The sequence below is a fragment of the Leguminivora glycinivorella genome, chromosome 5 (genome assembly GCF_023078275.1).
Source record: "Leguminivora glycinivorella isolate SPB_JAAS2020 chromosome 5, LegGlyc_1.1, whole genome shotgun sequence".
NCBI lineage: Eukaryota > Metazoa > Arthropoda > Insecta > Lepidoptera > Tortricidae > Leguminivora > Leguminivora glycinivorella.
This window is the reverse complement of record NC_062975.1, coordinates 16,244,109-16,260,002: the sequence shown is the minus strand read 5'-3', so window position 1 is coordinate 16,260,002 and position 15,894 is coordinate 16,244,109. Positions and strand designations below refer to the sequence as shown.

The window sequence follows — 15,894 nt, the reverse complement described above, 5'->3', positions numbered from 1 at the left end:
GCAAAAATGAAAACATTATTTGTTAAAATTAAAGAATTCGTGGAAAAAATTGACCAAAACTCACTTTGTTGGAAGAAAAACTGGCCTAAATAATAAATTGCCCAGAGCATCAAAAGGAATTTGGAATCGTATCTTAAGGCACTTTAAGAGCGATTTTAAGATTTAAAGGAAAAATTTAAATGATAAGCCAATTTTTAAAAACTGGCCAAGTGCGAGCTGGACTCGCGTTTCCAAGGGTTCCGTACATAACATAATTTTTACATGTAGCTCGGAAATTTCAGAATTATTTCCAAACATACAAATACCCACGCCTGTTTCACAGAGGGGAATGCAGAGATCACAGATTTACATTTAGTACCTCTTTTCCTCCACTATGATAGATAATGTTCCTCATACGCGCACATTGGTATCGCTTACTTAATTAGTACTTCTAAACTGACCTTCCTGTATTATTTCCGCGATTTGAGATCTTCCACTTCCAACTGATCCTTCCACACACTTCCTTGATTTTTTTCATATTTTTTAAACATATGGTTCAAAAGTTAGAGGGGGGGACACACTTTTTTTTTCCTTTAGGAGCGATTATTTCCGAAAAAAATAATATTATCAAAAAACGATTTTAGTAAACCCTTATTCATTTTTAAATACCTATCCAACAATATATCACACGTTGGGGTTGGAATTTTAAAAAAATCAGTCCCCACTTTACATGTAGGGGGTACCCCAACAAGACATTTTTGCCACTTTTTATTTTACCACTTTGTTGGTGTGATTGATATACACATTGGTACCAAATTTCAGCTTTCTAGTGCTAACGGTCACTGAGATTATCCGCGGACGGGCGGACGGACGGACGGACAGACGGACGGACGGACGGACAGACAGACATGACGAAACTATAAGGGTTCTTAGTTGTCTACGGAACCCTAAAAACCGATAAAACAATTTTGATCGGGTTTTGGGCATAAATACTCCTATGTGCGTGGCTAAGTTGGTCATAGCGATTGCTACGGCAAAGCAGTTGGTCGCAGGTTGGAGTCCTGTCAGAGGTGTGAATTTTTCCATTTTTCCTTTAATTTTAAAAAGAGTAGTATCGCTCGCACTCTCGCAGACGTTTCTGCATGATAATAAATAAGTTCGGATAATATGTCCGTTTTTTCCACATGACATTTCTTCAAACAAAAGCATTAATTTTCTCATTGACATATCGGATACATATCATAATTATATACAATAATTAGTTATAGCATTACATAAAATTAATTCAAAGTTTGTATCGCGCCGCCAGCCCCTTTTGCCGCCGGCGTAGCAGCCGCTACGAGAAACAAGCCGCGCGTAGCACTATTTACTACGACGTAGCATTTATAAACTTGCTACGCCATTCAACATCATGTCTTAATTCCCGCTTTATCAACAGCAAAGCGAGAAATTACTTATATACTTTAAAGCCAGTAATAAAAGAGTGTTTATCGCCAATGCTACGTATCTCTACAACCTTTTCTGTTTATTATTGATTTCTCCGGACAGTTAAATGCGCATCTAAGACACTAATTTGAACACAAAAATAAATTTATGAGGTATTTTGTAGGAAAAAGTTACTAGCAGGCCTTTTAATTACTAAAAGTTATAAATTAATGTGAGTGATATTTGTATATTAGAACTGGGACATCAACATTAATAATTGTTTAAATATTGCATTTAATATTAATCTCATTCAAATAAAATGCCTTAGTATTATTACATTTCCTGAGATAGTAAGCGATAGAAAATTCGCAGTTTTCAGATACATTCTTAAATATTGAAGTAAAGCTTTTCTAAATAACGTATCTATATACAAGTGATCGACTTCTTAAATTTATTAAAATTACCTAAATTGTATATCAATTTTAACTTTTTAGTTTATATTTTTTTTGCTATTCATTATCATTATTATCAAATACTTATGTTATTAAGAGACAACCAAATTTACATTATTATTTGTCAATTTTTACTAAAAATCTTACTTAATAAACTAATCTTACTCTAAAAATTTTAATATTTGAAACAAATTGATTAACTAACAATATTTAATCAAAAAACTGATTACAAAAACAATACATTTTCGCAACCAACTTATCAGCCCTCACCAAAATATCATAAAAAAACTCACCGCAAAAATAATCACAATCCTCACCACAGCACTTACATAACGTCTAACACATTCCGCGTAAAGTTCCAAACTTTTTTATCGCGCGCGACAAAATGCGTGTCAATATATCCACGCTCAAGGGCCAACTGAGCGCTCTGAGCGCCTCTTAGCGTCGAGCCGACCGATCTAGTTTGCTACATGGTAAGATCGAAATTTGATCGCGCTTAGAGTGAACGCTGAGTAGCGCGCATGCGCGGGTTCGTTGACTCAGATGCTGCAACGATGCATTAGCATTCTTGGAAGCGCTGACTTTGAACCATATTTTGGGTATCAGCGGTTAATCGCTAAACACGGCTTGTTTTCAACCCCTTTGAATGTTTAAAATAAAGTTACCACAGCTATCTCAGCCATTTTTTTTAAGAAGAGTTTTTTTTATATCTTATTGCTTTCTTGTGGTAGGATGTCAACGACGATGTTCTGTGAATAAAAATTTTGATATTTACGAGATTAGATATATGTACTAGTCACATTTTTTCACCGCGAAGTGGGTTACAACGAAACTTTGTACCTATTTATGTAAATCAAACTTCACATGGTAATTTATGTCATAATTTAGTGGTTGGTTTATGTAACCGGAGTCATAATAAACTGATTTTATCGCAGTTAAAATAACCCACCAATCGAAATTGTCGTCATGTACTATACAAGTTTTGTTTGTTATGTTATTTAATCAAATCACCCAAGTTATTCAATATCGTAGTCAAATATTTTACGTATTATTCTAAACCCATTTTAAGTAGGTATTTGTCTGACTAAAGATCCAATTCTAACTTACACATAACATTTACTGCCAGGGGCGCGGCTTTCTAGAAAATAAACAGTTAAACACGTGTTCCTGGCAGTGGATGTGTTTTAGATCCAGTTACGACATGGATCGGATCTGTAAATATAAAAAACGTCACTTTTGACGTCACACTATCATATCGCAGTGACATCTTAATCATAACTTAGAAGCACTTTTCAAATACGAAAGTTACAATATCTGTAGGAAAGTAAACAAGCAGACATGCCAATTCTGTTACAACTATTTACAGTACGATTAACACCAGTTAACGATTCGGGTTTTATATCTGTCTTGCTCGCACTTATGCGATCCCGATAAGAGCCGAAGCCGAAGGGTAAAAGCCGAATTGTTAATTGATTTTAATCGCACTGATATACAGATTCTCTTTATGGTGACGGGTTAAGGACTTCACCACCCCCTTTCCTCTCATGTGTATCGTTGAAGTCGACTGTGGGTACTATGGGGATATGGGTTCAAATGAGGTATGGGCGATAGCCTAGCACCCTGCCACTGGAATATCACAATTTCTTTCAGCTCCTTAACTGTTAGGAGGGGTAATGAAACTTGAGCAGTTTCGTGTGATCTGCTTACCCATTTGGGAATACAAGCGTGAGGTTTTGAGCTAGAGTTCACCGCTTTATGACGTGTGCCGCGAACGCTGATTGGTTCTCCCGAAATCCAATAGGAATCTCCTTTTAGGGTGTCTCTACACTCGATGTTTGATTCATCAAATCTTTCAAATAGAATCTTCATCGCTCGATTAAAGAGAGTAGATTTACTTTCATCATTATACTATATTTATCAATATACTGGCATCTTCTGGGAGAGCTCGCTCCATCGTACGCCACGTCTTCGCCTCGGCTAGTCTATGGCCATGACTAAGCCCATTTTATAGTTAAAAAAAAATACAAAGTCACATCTGCAATCTATTATATAATTTCTAATTTATAAGTAGGAAACATTATGGGGTGTGAAAAAAATAACTATAATACATAGATAGTATTAAATGTACCTAATCCCCAACATTGAAGATTCTCAAAACATTGTAGATAGGTAGTTAGTCTTCTTTATGTACTTGACTCTGACGCTTCTCACAAATAGCCTAGTAACTTTTAGACCTCGCATTGCACATATAAACCGCTGACTCCAACACAGAGAAATCCCAACCAAAGCAACAGTCGTAGTTTTGGCGGTCAGACCAAAAATAGCCAAGTATTTCAAATTTAGAGCCAGTCTGAGTAGAACTAACACCGCAAACTGTCTGTAGCGAGCCGGAACTTGCGAGTATTCAACAAAAAGAGATGTGGAGTTACAGCTTGGTGGGTACGAGTGCTTATATTGTTCTGTAGTTACTGTGACCCCTTGAAAAATTTCGACTGTACTATTTCATTCTGGAAAAAATCAGGGATTTTTTTCCGACTCATCTTTATCATCGCCAACAGACCTTGACCATCTTTACAGACGGTTTAAGCAGCTGTAGGCTAGCACATGATTGCCGTGAGAGTATGTCGCCGCGAGATAGATGACACGTCTTCTTCTAACTGTAATATTAATGACCAAGAATATTATATACCATGGATTTTGCGTGCCGACCAATGAGTTGAAGCCAGGTTCATTCACCTTTACTCCTATGTTCTATCTCTTTCCGACACTGTGATGTATTGCCAGATTAGTTACTAAAAAAAACGTATAAAACATTCTTCAATCAAATTGACTTACTTTTCTTTGTATTATACGAAAAAAAACTCAATCAAAAACCTTATTTCTCCGGTATTTACCTCCTGCGTACTATGGGAACACTAATAATAAAAAAATATGCCCGATATGTCAGAATTGTCAAAAGTCATTCACCGATTCAGATATTTATTTTGCGAAATAAACGTTTTTCGACGATTTACTTAAGTTCTGCGCTATGTATTGCATAGTGAACCATTGTGGAAGTAAATGGAAACCGAAATCCGACGTAAAATTTCACAAGTAAGTACTTATTTTACCAAAATGTTCATAAACCTCGCTGGCAATAAATTTTCTGCTATTTTGCTTGTAATCTTGGTTAGTTCTTATCATTATATTGTTTTCATTGTCTCAAATTATATCAAAATTCCCACGAATAGGTTTAGAACGATAAATATGACCTTTAAAGAAAAATAATGCTATGTGTGGTTTTACGACTAGGGTGACCAATCTTTTTTCTTGCATGGTATTTACTCTTATTGAATGGAGCTAAATCTATCAACTTGGTACGGTTTCTATGTTCATAGTTCATATCACAGTATAATAATACCAACTTTATTGTTTATGTCTTTACAATTAACATGAATAATATTAAACTTTTCAGTGTTCCAAAAGATGAAGGAAGGAGGCAGCGTTGGCTGTCGATTGTACCGATAAAAGGAAATGTTTCAGAGCGTTCGACAATTTGCAGATTTGCACTTTAAGCCTGAAGATTATGACACAGAAAGAAATTTTAAAAATCGGTCCAGTAACGACGGAGATATCGTGGCATAAACATTAAATTGAGATACAATATATATATATATACATGCGAAGAGAATTGAAATACGTACGAATTGAGAACCACCTTCCTTGAGATTTGGGGCGGCGCTTAAAAATAAAGATACTGTTTTAAAACGTCCTAGTATTTCATTATTTCCCCATTGACAAATACTTCCCTTATATTTTTGTGGCTATTCCCACTAGTTACCACCAAGTTTTTACCTGTCCTAACTACTGGGATTTTCCCCACATTGTTAATTACCACACCGGGGGTTGATAGCTACTGGGATTAGTTTTCCCAGTAGTTACTACCAAAATATTATTGTGATAGTTTAAAGTGACTGAAACATTTTTTAATAAATACAGGTGTCAGTAAAAGAAAAGTTATATTTTAAGCCTCGTGTTGCAACACTCACCACGCTCTTATTCTGGAACGGTTCTGAAAAAAATCCCAGTAGTTTACCACTGGTAAAAACTGTACCGTATTTTGTGGCGTAAGGCAAAGTAACTGCAGAGTGGTATAGAAATGGACCTTATTGGCGGTTGACAAATTAGTAAGGTGCATTAGAGTAATTCCGAATGACAGAAATGTTCAGATAATTCCGAAAGGGGAATCTTGATATGACGGAAATAATGGTGATTTCTATGCGACTTTCCTAATTAGACGACTTTCGGAATTGCCCTAATGTACCTTACTTTTTGAGTTTGTGAGGATGGATGTTCACTTTCGTGATAAAACGATTGATCGGATTTGAATTTAATAAGTTACAAAATTAATCAGTCGTATAAACGTAATACGTCAAATTCCGCGGGATATCCCTAATGTATGCTTAATCATGGACACCCTAAAGAAAGAGATGCAAGACCGGCGTGACGTAATTCAAGGTCAAATTTTCTGGCTTCAACGTAATGTTCGGCACGCAATATCCATGGTATATAATATTCTTGTTAATGACATAAGGACGGGTAGTCTATCTCGCGGCGACATACTCTCGCGGCAATCATGAGCTAACCCTGCTGATGCAACTTAAATTGTCTGTACGTAAAGATGAACATTATTCTGTGACTAAGCGACAGCACCGCTCGCTTGTAGATTAAACCTAATTCTAAAATAGCATAATTTTTGACCAATAAAATAAGGGTCACGTCAAGAAGGCGGTCCTCGTAGTGTGTATGTGTTTTTGTCTATTTTTGGGCCAACTTTTAAAACCAGTGGGCTAGCTTGCTTTTCCCGACCTCTGAACAGAATGTTCTTCCTCGACCTAGTTTGATGGTAGGTCTTCTCATAAAATCGCACTTTTAGCTACATAGCGGACTGTTGAATCCAGCATTATAATTTTCCCACCATTTCTTTTTTATAGCTCGTCGCTGTAAATTTTCTAAGGCTGTTGATAAATAACAGTAAACATACGTGAAATACTCGAAATGCTAAAGTATCCATAAATGTAAATGAAATAAAAAATTAAATAATTTGTAATAAACCATTCAACAAATGAAAATTAAATCTTATTACTTTACCAAACAGAAAGAGTAATTACGAAATCACAAACCTATTATAAGTAAACAAATATAAAAGTGGAATGAATGTAACACGGTACGAAAGTAACGGGCCAAGAGGATGAATACTTGAATAGCTAAGCAACTTTGCCGGTCCAATGTTACTGATTTGACGTTAATTGCCTACGATTTAGATTGGCGGGGCTAAAATGCTGCTTCACAGATTGCATTTCTACGATTGGATATTGAAAACCTTATTGAATATTGAGAAGAATTTATTAATTCGTTTCTTTTTACTAAGCCTGTTCTGGTGCTCCACTGATAGGGAAATGAGAGAGATCTATACGACTTCCAGTCCAGTGCTTCTTTCAGTATGAGTTATGTCTAAGAAAAAAATTACACACTTAATAAAATAAAGAGTTACAAAAGACCAAATTAAAGGTTTGCCAAAGACCCATGGAGTGCAACATGTTTGGGGTGAAAAGGATTGACCAACACATTGTATTTTCATGCGATGGTAAGATCAATCAATTTTATTTAAAACATAGGAAAAATTCTCTTCTCCCGCTGGACTCGAACCTACGATTTACTGCATTGCCGGTGCAGAGAAAGACATAAGAAACACAGTAATATAAGAAATCTATGCGGTGCTTGTGAGGAAACCAAGGCAGGATGAAGTTTGAGACAGCACAAAAATGTGCTTTGAACAAAATTCATTTGCTATTCACCGACTAGTGGGGAAAAAAACGTGTATTGACACGTTGCCCTATCAAATTAGCAGGCTCGTTTTTACGTTATTTGTAACATATCACCGTGAAAAAACGTATTTAATTTTATATTATTTTTTTTTATAATCTCTTTGCAAACATTATTTACAAGTGGCAATGTGTGTATTCATAATAATATATTGTCTTCGGTTACCGCGATAGTTACTTATGAAATATCGGGTGTCACCTACGGGTGTCACCCGCTGACCACGGAAACGTCTGGATGAATTGTAAATTTATTATACGCGATATGATCCGTTTTAATAGTTTTATTTTCACCACACCAACAAATAAAGGCGTTCTTTGCTATTCGAAAACTGATATCAAAATTGCATTTTATCCACAAGACTGCAAATTACTTTCATACAAATTTTAACTAGATGTCTAAAGCTGGGTGTTGGAATTCACGTATAAATGATGATTTTGAATTATAAAAGTTAAATAAATTAAGTACTTTATTTATTTTGATGTTTTACAGTTCATATTTTCATAGTGTTGGTGTGGTGAAAATTTTTGTGTTTCACTCGGTGGTAAAGTTTGTTTAACTTTCGTGCCTAGATACCCTCGCAATGCTCAAGATTCCACTTTTTGAACCACTCGCTACGCTCGCGGTTCAATATTGGAATCTTTCGCTTGCTCGGGTATCAATATTGGCACGTGCGGTTAAACAACAACTTTGCCCCCTTGTAAAACAAATAATTATTAAGGTGTGTATTCATTAAACGGTGCCATGTTCCTTATAAATATGTAAAAAAAAATTCCAGATCCCACCTGGTCCCGGTCTCCTGTAGGCCTAGCACATGATGGCCGCGGGAGTATGTCGCCGCGAGATAGATGACACGTCTTTGTGTCTAACTGTATTAATGACATAAGGACAGGTAGTCTATCTCGCGGCGACATACTCTCGCGGCCATCATGTGCTAGGTCTGCTGATAGTGCAGCGATATGGAACTAGGTCAGTCCCGACTCCGCATGACCGGCGTGCAAGGTGCACTACATCACCCGTACACTGCTCACTAGGTTTCCTTGAACGTTATTTTTGCAGTAAAATAACAAGTCTAGTCCATTGAAAAAATTGTTTTGATATGTACATTTTGAGGTCTTTCTAACGATACCCCACTTGACGATGTAACTTGACATTTGCAGTTTGCCCCCCCCCCCCCTCCTTTCATTTTGACCATTTTCTATAATGATTTTTAATAAATAAATAAAAAATATTTTCAATTTGTAGAGGTTCACGATGTTCATAATTAATCCAAATTTTAAAGCGATAGCATAAGTAGTTCTCGAGATATTTAGTAATGTGACAGACAGACAGACAGACAGACGGACAGAGCGGCACCATAAGGGTTCCTTTTGTACCTTTTTGGTACGGAACCCTAAAAATGAGCGTTGAGAATTTAAGGAAAGTTAGTGTTTTAAAAAAACCTCATAGCAAAAAAATGGCCGACGGGCCGAACTAGGTAAATGCAGACATTAAACGTCGATACGGACTCTACATTATCCCAAAGTTTCATCCTTGAGAAAATGAGGAAGGTCTGGCGCTCTTAGTCCATTAGTGAGAAGAGAATACGTTATATTTATAAATACAGGAACAAATAGAAGTTGTAAATAATAGATTATTAACGACACATTTTTAGATGTAAATCTCATTTTTTAACTGACTAGACTTGTTATGATTTTTCGTGTACTCTTATAATTATAATATCATTTAACTTTAATTTCTTATCATCTTTCACACAGTCCACCGTTTTCTCGTTTTTCCTGTTCCGTTACTTCGTTCCACATTTATTCGTAATACTTTTCTTGACACATGACTTTCATTCCTTCGCATCACATGCTATACCTAATATCATACTATATACATACCGGGTGGGCCCTGTGACAAAAGCAAAAAAATAAACTCTAGCCTATACTCCTTAAAATGACCAACATTTGTTCAGGAACTTTTAAAAATAACTTTTATTTTGATTTTTATCACCCTTGACAGTTTTTACTAAGAGGTGATGTAAGTAATTGCGAATTTTGTTAAGACTAAAGCATGACAGACAACGTCAATGATTACAATAATAGAGTAGGTACATTAAAGCTAATAATTAAGTATTTGTCAGTACATATGGTGTTTTTTTACGCACTAATGCGAGAAGTGGTGCATTATATATGCAAGGTCGAAACTTCGGAGGGCCATCTGTACTGAAAAACACCGTAAGACACACGTGCGAAAAAGAAATTCGTAACTCGTATCGCCACTCGTTTCGAACTCCTTTTTTCGCACTTGTATCGTAATGTGCTATTGTATGTATTTTTAAGCCGCTGAACAAATATTGGTCAGTTTAAGGAGTATCGCCTAGAGTTTATTTTTTGCTTTTGTTACAGGGTCCACCCTGTATAAAGCGTCATTTTAGGAACCGCTACCCGTCACAGGCGCCTGTAACTGACGGCCATAGACGTTTATTAGATTGATTTTCAACTTAATATACTAACTAAATTATACTATCCCCTCTCGATATTGCAGGTTCGTTCCAAATCTCTTGCGATTTAATAGAAAGGTGAGAATAATTGAGTAGTCTGAATCTAAACCTTTAAAAGTTGCTATAGATTGTAAAATATATCGTCACTACTTTGAAAAAATCTCGTATCTCACACTGCTCCTCAAAGTTAAAATGCAGTAAGTCTCTATGCGTTCCATACACACTTACTACAATATTATTTTCATTGACAGAAGAAGATACAAGTTTTTTTCAAAGTAGTGACGATATATCACACGGAATTACTTTAAACCAAGTTGAAAAAGGAGGTTATTAATTCAACCGTATTTGCTTCTTAACCATTTGTACCATGTGTAAGTTTATTTTAATTCCTATTTATGTATGTTTTATTAGTATTAAGATTATTTGACGTTTTCTATCACTCATTGCACTGCATCACCTACTCAAATCAGTTGTTTTTTGTGTCTTGTCTCCACTACCCAAAGGTTGTCTGGAAGAGATCGCTCTTTAGCTATAAGACCGCCTGTTGTCTACCATAGTTAATTAAAATTATGTGATGTAATCTTGTTATATTGGTGAACAATAAAGAATATATTGTATTGTATTGTATTGTATTGTATTGTAATCAAATTGGTTTTTGGGCCTCGGGATCTAGAGCCCCACTTACCTTGAGTAACAAGTTTTGATTCTGGTCTTATTTTACTCTTTTACATGTACGAGTAGGTATAATATACTCAAGTTGAGACAATTTATTTTAAAGGACCACTAATCCATCGCTTCGTCCACTGAGTTACCTATTCACTAAGGGTCACTTGCACTACCGAAAAGTGGTGGCCACTCGCACCATTATTTTATATAGAATTTGACAGTAGACAGCCCACTAACCTTGAGTTAAGCGGGTAGTGCATGTGGCCCTAAGCAATAATAACATTATAGCCAGTTAGTACAAATATTATACGTGATAATAATGTAGTAGTACAAAGTATGTAGGTACGTGATCTAACATACTGCCATATGGACTACTGAAAGGCAGAACATAAGTTAGTAAATAAATCTACTTACACCTCCATGACATAAATTTCCCAGAAAGCGATCTCTGTTATTGAGAGCACAAGGTAGTTAACGGAAACGGATATCTTTTTAAATATCTATAATCGGCGCAACATGTTACGTAAGTACATGAATAACCTGATTAATTTACAAAAATTCTAACGTCTAAGAAATTAAACTCAAATCCTGTCTATATACACGTTACAATACCCTGGGTATTTTTAAATTAAAAGTGTGTAATTATGCTCCATCTTAGACTATATCGACAATTTATATTAGATGAGATTATAGTCAAATACTTTCCTGATTCCAATAAAAATGCCGGTCTCTTGAGATTACGATTATCCCGGTTCCACTTTAATAATAATATATGACCACAAATGCGTGGGTAATGAATGATCTAGGTCAGTAAAGTGGGGCATCATGAATTTACGATCACATCGGGGAGTGATTCGGGAACTTAGTTACGAATTGCAAATGTATCAAAGAGCAATGGGCATAATTTACGGGTGTGAAGTGTTCTGCGTCTCGCTAAGCGGTTGAGTTGAGTCTCGTGTACCTTGTTTTTGGATAAATACGTACTAATACTGACTTATAACATTGCATTTTACTTTTTTTTTATAAGATAATTTTAAAGGATAAATACGTACTAATACTGACTTATAACATTGCATTTTACTTTACTAACGCCCAAGGCTCAATTACAGAATCATTTGTTTCATTCAGGATTCAATATCTATTACGTCGTTACGACGTCACCGACGTACGATATGTGGTTTTGCTCCCATGTCACACAATAGGAAAGCAAATGTGTTCAAATTGAAAAATAACTTCTCCTTATTATATTATCTCCCGTAAAGATTTCGATTTAAAATGTATTTATTTATTTTTAATTACGTATCTCTTAACTTACAATAACTTTAAATAGACTGTCTTAACCGTAGGTATTTACGATAAGAAATAAATGAAAAAGTTTGCTAAATAACATTTTTGAGGAATAAACTGTTTCATCATAATAGTTATTTGTTATACAAGGGGGCAAAGTTGTATTTTAACGCAGAGTGTGGAAAAAAATACACGAGAAGTAAAATACATTTGCACCCGAATGTAACACAAAACTTTTCCCCTCAGTATAGCGAGGAAACTACAACGCAAAAAATGCGTTTATCACTGCTTCCAGTAGTAGTTCCACAGGTGGTAAGTCATCTTTATTACTAGATTCACTAACTTTTATCAATTTTAAAGCAGTTATTTTGACTTTATTCAAGGTCAATTATTTACCCACTAGTGGATAAAATGTGTTTTTACCCGCTGGTATTAAAGGACAAAACACGTGTTTCCGAGCTAGTGAGGGGAAAAATACTTTGCAGCTTCGATCACGTACATAACTACTCTCTAAAAACACCTTTCACCTATTTACTTATACTAAAGAATAAGGACGACCGGCACAACACAAGCCTTCTTGAGCTCACCGTGGGACTCAGTCAATCTGTGTAAGAATGTCCTATAATATTTCACATATTAAGAAAACCCTGGAAATATAAAGTGCACCACACATAGTCGACCATCTTCACACATAGTCGATAATATTTGACGTATTCATATTCAACAAAGTTGCTTACATAGAAGACATGTGACGTATGGGGGCTAAACTGAGGAGTCGTTAGCAACTCACCGTGGCCGCGATAACGGACCCGACTATTCAACGACACCTTGTATATGTCTTGCTTACAATATTATTTAGCATAAAGGAGACGTGTAAGTAGGTGATCAAGGTATCTATAAGGTTTGACGAGCGATCTGGCCTAGCGGGTAGTACAGTCGGCCAAGAAAGTGGTCTACCAGTTTTTACAAAAGTTTCTGTGAGCTCTAACGATCGCTAAGGTTGACTTGACACATGGCATGACGTAAACATCATATATAGACAGAGCGATTGTCACTGACATAATATTATTGCAAGCGGAAATCGACCTTGTTGTCTCATGACGATGACGTTTAAACGAACCTCACCCGTAGGGGTAAGCCACATTTTTGGTCGACTGTATTACCCTGCCTGCTAAGTCGCGGTCCTGAGTACGAATCACAGATATTTGTTTCTGAGTCATGGATGTCTTCAGTCCATGTGTCCTATAAAAAATGACTGACAAGTGATTTAACACATATTTCTGAAATTTTACCCTTTTCCATACACAGCGCGACCGCAGCATTTTTATGTTCAACACTAACTACTTTTTAAGTTCAACAGATTTTCTCTAAAATGAAAACAAACTCAATATGTAAGAAAAGCGATAGCAATAGAAACACCTAGCCTCCCAATAAAATAAATTACTTTAAAAAGCATAAAACCACTCGACAAGGAAAAAAGGAAAATATACTGAAGTGAACTCCAACCCTTCCGCGTGACGCGCTAAATTCATGAAAAATCTGCTGCCAATCCGAAACCAACCCTAACACTAAGGCAACAAGACCTAAATATGCTTTACAGTTTCGTAAGCAAACATTTCACACGTTTGTGGAGAACAAAAAAGTTTGTAGCTCATTCTAAAATGAGTTCTAAGTTAGTGAACTAAGGTTTATTTCCGCACAGTAAGAAGGGAGACCGTCGGGATCGCAAAGTTCTTGCTACGCTCACTTTTGTTTCGTTAATAGTGGATAAATATTATTCGGAACTAGTTTTGGGCAGTTGATTTTAGTTTGGAACTGTGGATTTTGATTAAAGTCACTGACAAAAGAGAGTTTATTTGAAATGAAATGTGTTATTTGCGTAAAATAAAATGTGCTGTTCGGATCCTTCCTGGAATTGGGCTTTGCTGATAGTTGGCGTTAATAAAGTCAGCTAAAATATGACGTTTGTTAAAGTATTTAACTACACATTGAAATTATAATCCGGGATCAGAGTTTTTAATAGCGAGTTATATTAATTATGCCATGTACGTTTGTATGGATTGTTTATTTTACTAGTATTTTTGTACAAATACATGATCAATGACGCAATTAAATAATAGGTAGATGTCTGGATAAGTGTAACTACCTTTCATACTGGGGTGTGTTCACAAATTAAGAAATAAATAAATACATGGATACATTTATACTTTACTGACCTCCACACTAGGCAAATGCCTGCCCCGTGGAGGAGATTTTTACAGACAGCTTATAGAAACAAAGTAAAAGTTAGTTTTTTTTTTATGGGATAGGAGGCAAACGAGCAGACAGGTCGCCTGATGGAAAGCGATGGACACCCGAAACACCAGAGGTGTTGGAGGTGCGTTGCCAGCCTTTAAGATGGGGTGTACGCTCTTTTCTTGAAGGTTTGAAGGTCGTATCGGTCCGGAAATACCGCCGGCGATAATTCATTCCACAGTTTAGCTGTGCGGGGCAGGAAGTTTCTGGAGAAACGCACGGTTGAGGACTGCCAGCCATCTAAATGATGACGATGGAAATGTTGTGTTCATTTGGCCTGAATCAGACGTAGAGAAAAATCGTCATCTTGTTTAATATTTTCTTTGTACTCACTCGGTGTTGTGGCTTCGGTGTTCTTTCTTATTTATTACGAACTATTAATGACTATGAAGGGATCATTAGATTTGAAGCGTTTATAAGTAAAAATCGCGCAATAATTCCAGTAAGTCCTGCTTAGTGCAAGAAAGGCAAACATAGCTAATGCCACCGCCCATATTTCCGCCGTTGAATGTAGCGGACGCGCTAATCTTGCAAATGTTGGTAATCGCAACGCAAACAGATCTTCGGATTTTACACCATGAGTGTTGTTTCTAATGCTTAACCTAATGTTTGCGGCCAGTAACTAAAAATTATTTATTATTTGATAATTGTTGTCACCGAATGGTCTAATCGGAAGATCAGCGCTGGAAGTCGCCAGTAATAGACCATTTCTGTATCATGTATATGTTCCTTTTTTGTGTGTGTTTTCGAATAAATTATTTCTATTCTGTTCTATTCTTACTCAAAGTATTTTGGTTTTTTCCGTCATGTGTGGAAAATAAGCACTCGCATTATTTCATTCCAAAGGAAGCCCAAAACGAGTGACGATAATTAAAACACAATCGAAGGACACTTCCTCAAACCTAAAAAAAAAGTTCGACACGAGTTGCGAATTTCCTCCTCGCGTGTGCATTGTTATCTGTTCGACATTTGTCATGGCCCTGAGAAAAAAAATATTTATAAGTAGGTAATAAAATCGAAATAAAATCCATGAACCAAATGAAATGAAAATAAATAACCAAAATGATTCAAACCTCAATTTTTTTTCTTTTATACTACGTCGGTGGCAAACAAGCGTACGGCCCGCCTGATGGAAAGCGGTCACCGTAACCTATGGACGCCTGCAACTCAAAGAGTGTCACATGCGCGTTGCCACCCCATTAGAAACTTGTAAATTCCCTTTTGCTGCGTTAAATACACAGTAAACACATTAAATGCACAAGTTCCAAGGAGGGTTCGGGTTGCCGACGACTCAAAGGACAATAGACGGAATAAGTCAGTTCCGTAAGTCCTCCCGTCATCAGCACACCGCACCCTCGTTGAGCTCTGGCAGCCTTACTCACCGGCAGGAACACAACACTATTTCATTTTAATAATAAAACTACCGTGAGACACTGACATATT

General features: G+C 36.3%; 1 protein-coding gene across 3 annotated transcripts in view; it reads right to left on the bottom strand.

Annotated features, from left to right (window-relative positions):
• Nucleotides 1-15,894, bottom strand: part of LOC125226255 (lachesin-like) — a 220,190-nt gene that overhangs the window by 141,557 nt on the left and 62,739 nt on the right. For 2 of the 3 annotated variants that reach the window (XM_048130181.1, XM_048130183.1), the window contains exon 1: nt 2,150-2,279. The exons of the other annotated variant lie outside the window; for it this stretch is intronic. The gene's annotated coding sequence lies outside the window, so the exon portion shown is untranslated. Of the gene's footprint in view, nt 1-2,149; nt 2,280-15,894 lie in introns of those variants that run through there. 3 annotated transcript variants of the gene reach the window in all.